Genomic DNA, 7,799 nt, shown 5'->3' with positions numbered 1-7,799 from the left:
AAACCAGGGGATGTTGTACTACACAAGCAGGAAGTGGAGATGGTACACTGCCGAGCTAATATGGAGTTATGAGCACGGACAGGCGGGAGTGTAAACAGAGAATGCACCACGCTGTAGTGAAGAACAGTTATGAAGAACGTCTTTTAAACAGGAAGGAACTGATAACCACCTTGTGGCCATTTCCTGTCAGTAATAATGAACGCAGTACTCTTATATTGAGTGAATGTACACAAAACATAATATCCCTTTAGTGTTGTGTTGTTTGCTGCACTGAGTACAACCAGGCCTGCTGGTTCAGCAGTGCACTGAGTGTATCTAATAGTTTAATGTGTGTAAACCTACAAATTCTAAAGAGTTTGATGGATGGACTCTATTTGTAGAGCGCTTTTGTAGACTTAAACGACTGCTCACAGTGCTCGATGGAAACCATTCACACTCACAATGCTACAGGATGCCATGCACGGTGCCACCTACTCATCAGATAACACACACACATTCAATTCTGAGTTCAGTGTCTTGCCCAAAGACACTTCAACATGCAGACCAGTGGCCAGGTATCAAACCACCAACCTTTCTACCCCCTGAGTAAAAGCCACCCACAGTTCAAGGAGTTCCTATTCACTCACGTTCCCCAGCATGTAAAGAGTCTGCTGAAAAACACTGACTGTTGGATGCGATTATTGCAGAAGTTACAGTTTGCACTGTTAATGTGTTTGTTTTAGCTCAAATTTAACTTTGATAGCACTGTGTCAGCATCATTCAGTTCCGTGTTTGATTTCGGGCTTATTGCCTTCCAGTTAAATCATTTGATGCAGTCTTGTGTAACTCTTTATTGGTCCCACCGTTTCCTATTAATTTCCTGAAAGGTATCTGATATCAAAATCAGAATCAGCTTTATTCGCCAGGTATGAGGACACATATGAGGAATTCTTCTTTGGACCATTGTTGCTCACACTGTGCTTACACATGCAAAACAACCCAAACAAGAAATATACACACTAATATATACACACAATATATACATACTCTAAACAGAGGCATGAGTGAACAAAGAGTTCAATAGAAATTATTTAAATATGTAGCATAATGCAAGGATACTGGGATAATTAGTTTTATGTTATTATATTACAATATGAACAGTTTGAACATTATGGACAGTTCTGAAATAGAAAAATGAGAATGATGAATAACAAATAAGAGAGATGTGAGAATGAGAATGATGAGTAAATACCAAATAATAAGTGAGATATGAGAATGAGAATGATAAATAATACTAAATAAGTGGAATAATAAGTGGAATCAGTGAGCAGGGGCTGTAGAGACCGTGATTACTGGGTTATGGACCAGAACTGAACCTGACACTGACAGTAAGAAGTCAGCTGTTCATCAGAGAGATGGCTTGTGGGTAGAAACTGTTCCTGAATCTGTTGGTTTTGGCGTACAGCGCTCTGTAGCGCCTACCAGAGGGGAGGAGCTGGAACAGTTTGTGTCCGGGGTGAGATGGGTCTGTAGTGATGGTTCCTGCCCGTTATCCTGATATGTGACTGTTATTTCTGAGGAAGGTTTCTGTAAAGGGCCAATTTCAATTTAGTGCTAAAAATCTGTACACTTTTTTTGTATTTCCAAGTAATTGTTATCGCACACGATCTTTAGTACACATTCCAGGAGGCAAAGCATGCTGTCTGAGTCACAGTGATGGAGAGTCTGCTTTTTCAAGCTCTGCAGAGGTAAGGTTGTCCCACTTCTTATTAGTAACTTATGAAGGCCGTACATCTATATTTATTTCCCATTTTTTAAAGATTTGAGTAAAATCTTCCATTAGTGTAATTTAAAGCGAACATCATAACAGGTGATATGATCCTTCATTACCATGAACAGGCATTGTAGTTTATTTAAGTCAATCCCAAAAGAATAGTCCCCACCATATCTGCAATTTACTCCTATTTGAGTAGCATATGTTTAACGCTACAGCGCCCAGTCAGCCCAAGGAAATTTAATCTTTTTTTAAAGGAATGTATATAAAATAATTTCTTTAAATGTACTTTTCAGTGTGAAGCAGTCAGAGTGCCACAGACAGGGTAGGGGAGTTGGAAAGTATTGATAGACTAAGACATTGTCGTTTTGGTCGTTTGATGGGATTTGTTGACAATAAGAAACTAAATTTATAGAGAATAACGTTTCCTTTAACCCCATAACCTACTGAAGGCTGATTTGTGTTCATTTCTGTATTATCAAAGTTATAAATTCTGAATTGATCAATTTAAATCACTGAATTTAATTTGAAAGCCTATGGGACGTGTTTAAGAAGAAGATTATTTATACCAGTTTGGTTTGTCAGCTATTTGAAGGAGAAGATATACATCTTTACCTGCAACAGTTGCAATGTGGTAAATTATTAGGCTAGTCATTGGGAACTTTGTGTCTTTTCTTGAAAATTATAAGCAAGGATGAAACTTAAACAAGATTACACTTTTTTCATTTGAGCTGTTGGCAGAGCGTTATCTCCATTTTACCAATAATCTGTACCTGTCAAGAAAGTAAGAAATTCTTGAACTTTGTGTAACAAAATCCCATCTGGAATGAAATAAGGATGTAAGATTTGTATAGAAGAATTGGTACAACTTAACCACACAACAGATGGTTCGTTACATAAGGTTATGTGTGATCTTCCCAGAATCCACCTGGTGTGGAGTTGAATAAACACCTTGAGGCAGCGATACCCGATATGTGGGTCATTATTAATTAATTTTTAAGGATTGTGCACACAGTGCAGACAACAAGCACACGTTCATCAGTGATTGTCTTTTTAGGATGAAACATCTTGCTGATGTCAAAATATCAAAACAAACACCAGTTTCATACATAGAGTATTTATTCAAAAAAATTAAATATGACAACCAAATAAAAAGGCTCAACTTAGGACCAGGATCAGATGAGTGTTAAGACAAAAAAAAAAAAAAAAAAAAAAGGCTTGACATACAGTTTTACTTCTAAAAGTGACACCATTTAATAAATCAGGCAAAAAAGAAGCACATTAATATACTGTGAAACCCAAAACATTGTTTTCTTTTTGAGTATGATATGCAGCCACCCACAGAGGTTTAGAGATTTATTGTTGTGGGGAATCCCTTAACACGGGAAACGGGCACTCGTGGAGTAACAACTCAACCGAAGAACTATCGCACGTCTGTAAACGTCTACATTTCACATTAGCAGATAAAAGAAAAAATTAAAAAGGGGGTCAGATAGAGACATGCATGCATACACTAAGGGGAGGCCAGACAAAGTGATTGCACCGAAACGTTACAATTGCTTCATTATTGCTGTCCATTCAAGAATAAACATACATTAAAAAGGAAGAAAATACGTGTTTACAGGCAGTAAAGGGAGGCATCATGTCCCTGTAGAAATGAAGAGAAATAAATAATGCTACATTACGTCTAAACTGAGCTACTCATTACCTACAGAGCCATGAGTGTTCCCCTATTTATTTTTATTATTTAGAAATGTTAGTTTTTAGGTTGTGCTTGAGAGTGCCCGTTAACTAATCTGATCCCCACAGGTCTTTTGGTCCTGTCAGCTCCACACTGATCAGTTCTGCATATCTTGTGTTTCTTGGCATATGTCAGAGGTCTCCACACACACACACACACACACACACACACACACACACACACACACACACACACACACACACACACACACACACAGACAGAAAACAAATACAGTATTGTCATGTATCAATATATACTTATCAATGTAGACTCAGGCCTCTGCGCCCATTCTGCTAGTTAAGATTTCTTTGATTTACTTGTTTTTTTTCAGCACCATCAAGAAAGGCACAGTCTGTTAACGGACAAAATCGGTCCGAGGATGAACTTTCAACCCTCCTCCCGTAATGATTGTGCAAGATAGTTTGCAACACGAGCAATAGACAAATGTCTTAAACATGATCAAATTCAAAGTTCACTTCTATGATGAGCTTTCGAGATGATAAAATAACAGCAGAGGGAGGTCTTCACAGGTCGTCTTCACAGAGGAGGGTTGATGGTTCATCCAATCACTTGCGTGACCCAACAACCCCCACAGTCTCCACAAAGCAGGTCGACCCACCAAACATCAGTTTTGCTTTTCACACAAGTAAACCTATTGCATTAACAAATTTGGAAAAATGATCACAGACCACTAGGATTATTAAACGCCATATTTCGATACAGCTTCTGCTTGAAATAGGACTTTGTTAGAAAAAATAAGTGGTGTATGCATTACATTAATATCTCTACATATAAATATCTCAATTCATACTTAAAAATGTTTCTTTTTTGAAGACAAAAGGCATCTGATGTACAGGACTGTAGGGCACAAAGCCCTGCAAACAGGCTCTAGAGGTGGATTAACTGTATGTGGCGGTAAAAGGGGATTAGGCTCCATATAGACTTTCAAAAACAAGCAGAACACTAGCCAACAATGTTAAACATGCCCACAACTAATTTTCTTCAAGTAAAATCAAATGCTGGTAATGTCTGACATTAAGAAACAAACAAAGGGGGACAAACTGTTCCGATATTCTTAAAATTAAAATGTTTAGGCGACTTCAAACAAGAATCCTGTCTGTTTAACCAGAAAACACATGCATCTCTTTAAGTGCAGTAAAATACCGTTATCCTCATAATCTCTCTGTAATAATATATAGTCTATATGTATCTGATGAGTTATTAAATACATGCGTTTTCTTATAGCAGCTTAAGTTTGGTTGTGGTGAAATGTGGCTAGCACAGTTAGCAGTAAAGAGCACATCAGTGCGATGCTGTTCCACCCCCCCACCAGGCACGTTGGTTTGGTCCAAGTGATGAAACCTGAAGGCTTCGTCTGTATTGACTATACTGCAAGGCCATGACAGACCACCCTCAACAGCTGGGCAATGAAAAACTAAAAATATTCTGGCATTAATGACCCATTAAAGGCATGAAAAATATCGACAAACTTCATAATCTTGGATTCTAGCTAGTAGATGTCCTTTTATATATTATATGGGATCGAAAAGTCACAAGTGTGTCCAAATGTAGCACAAAATCTGTTCCTTACTGCATAATGACACTGTTTTCTACAAAGTAGAATGCTAAAAAATAAAATCTAGAGCTGCAATGATCAGACACTAAATCGATGAACAGAAAAACAATCTGCAACCATCTCGATCATCGATAAATCTGTTAAGTCAGTTTTCAAGCAAAAATAAAAAGCCAAACATTCTGATAAAGTCATGTTTTTCTTTGTCATATATGTGATAGTAAACGGTTTATCTTTGAAGTTTTAGACTGTCGGTCATAACAAGGCATCGGATGCATCTTGTGGGGCTGTGGGAAATTATAACATTTCATAGGCAAAATGATTAATTGATGGTGAAAATACTCATTAGTAGCAGCCCTACTCAGAACTGTTGAAGTACTGAAACCAGGTCCAGAGAACCCCAGCCCCACAAAGCTACTGTAGGTGGTAAATTGTGACTCTGAAATCTGAATCTGAAGCCTTCAGCTGGCAGTGAGTCTTATCAGTAGAAAGTCACTGACTGGAAGAAACACCTGCATCTGAAGGCCAGAGAAGCAACCAGTGGGATTATTCAGATTTTTGTTTCTCTCTGTGATCTTAACATAACAAGCTTTGTCTGTCGACATCATGACATAACGAATTATTATTAAAAAACCATGCAGGAAAAATTTGACTTTAAACTTTGTGGCAACTTAATTATGTACAATATAGTATAAGACTACAGCTCTGCTATGTATCTATCTTTACTAAGTTTATCATCGTTTAGTTTTTGTTGACATCAGAAATGTGTAACTTAAATGTAATTATGTTATGTTTATTATTGAGGTCATAGTTAGTGATGGCGGTGTTGCTGCATTACATTCATAGTTGTTTCTTCCACACAATCGTAACCTATTTCCTCAATATTCAATTACATAATTTACCTGACGCCTCTGAGACAGCGTCAACAAAAAACGTATTAATTAAATAATTATGGACAACATAAAAGTAGACTTAAGGCAGAACAAATGTATTGGATGGTAAAGTACAACTGTACAGGCGTACCATATTAAAATGGTCTTAAAGTGTGTTCAGATTATGTAATAAGATTTTATCGTGATAATTCTTTAGGGATGAGAAAAACAAGGTTGTGACCTATAGAATATTTTGTAATGTTATAAATTTTTATCAAAACGTCTTAGCCCGATTAAACTGCCATTTTGTTTCTCTTCATTGTGTCTATTTGATCAAATCAGAGATGTGGGCGACAAGTGAAAAAGTCGAGAACTTAAATGCTAAGAGTATTTAATTAAAATTGCATTTGAAAACTAGAACTTGGGTAAATATGATGATGTGCATTTCCTTTACTGATAAGAACTTTAAGAATTTTTTAAGATCATCATAACGGGAGAAAAAGGTATTATTATTATTATTATTATTATTATTATTATAATAACCATTGTAAGCTTTGTGTTTTGGTGAAACCATGAAACATTTGAACGATTTTCACCAAAGCGCATTCCAACTCTGATCACAGAATATTTTGTGATCACAAGAAAACAAAGCCTGTTTTGTCTATATGCCAGTAATTATTTCCTTATCATGAGAAAACTATTAATAATGACACGCAAACCTGTGACATGCATTGAGATCAACAGTCCAGCCTCTCAGCCTCTGGGATTCTGAAAGCGTTTCATTAAATGTATTAACAGAGGCACCCAAACCTACATGCAATTAAAAACCTTTCATCCAACCAACAGTTCCCTCTCCAACGATATCAGGCACTTCGTTATCCATCTCCAAACCCCATCAGACCTCACAGCTGATCCTCACGCCTGCAGCAGCAGTCCTACTTGTCAAATACCGTGCATTCCTGAACCCAAGGGTCATTGTCACTTGCCAAAACTCACTCAACAATTTGACTGTGCGAATACTCATTGAAAACATTCAGCACTGAACCTGCTTCCTCTTCATTAACACCTTATTGCACCGAAGGAGTTCTTGACAACTAAACTGGTCAGTTTCTCGTGTAAAAACTGGGAAAAGTCAAAAGGTTTGTCGACGTCAGAAGATATAAACTGTCTGCTCTACTGCCGAAGGGAAAATTAACTTAAGAAAACAACTCATAAATAGCAAGAGGATTAAAACACACATTAAACGTTTGGTATAACACAAACTGATCTAAGTAAGAGAAGTTTAAAACTGTCCATTTTGCACCCATGGCATTGTATTCTAACAGTCATCTTTATGCACCTCGCTTCGCAGTAAGGCTTCGAGCGATACACAATGCATCATCGATGGCTGTAGGTGGTTTTGTCTAAAAAATAAAGATTAAGATACCATTCATTGTCTGTGTTCAGAGTGCAGAGTTATGCTTCTTACTGTCTGGCTGAATGACTGTGAGGAACCATTGGTTTTAAAGGGAGACAGAAGAGTAACCGCTAAGGCAGCCTGCTGTTTTAAGGGGAGTTTTTCTACGTGCATACTTGAATAACGTGTTGCCATGGCAATCACACATTAGTTTGACAGAGAAATTACACGTGCAGTATTGTATCTAGACAAGCTGAAAACTCACAAACAAACATGTAAAACCGACTACAATATAAACCAGCAACGTTAGGCTCAACGTGAGGCTACGGAACAAGGCAGGTCCTCACTGGTTCTGCTTACATCCGTGCACCAAAAAAATCATCAGTTATTGTATTCCCTGCTGCTCCGCCATTCTTATGAACATAGAGTTGGGAAGGGGGGGGGGGGGGGGGGGGGGGGGGGGG

The sequence above is a fragment of the Etheostoma cragini genome, chromosome 14 (genome assembly GCF_013103735.1).
Source record: "Etheostoma cragini isolate CJK2018 chromosome 14, CSU_Ecrag_1.0, whole genome shotgun sequence".
Classification (NCBI taxonomy): Eukaryota; Metazoa; Chordata; class Actinopteri; order Perciformes; family Percidae; genus Etheostoma; species Etheostoma cragini.
This window is presented reverse-complemented; position numbering follows the sequence as displayed.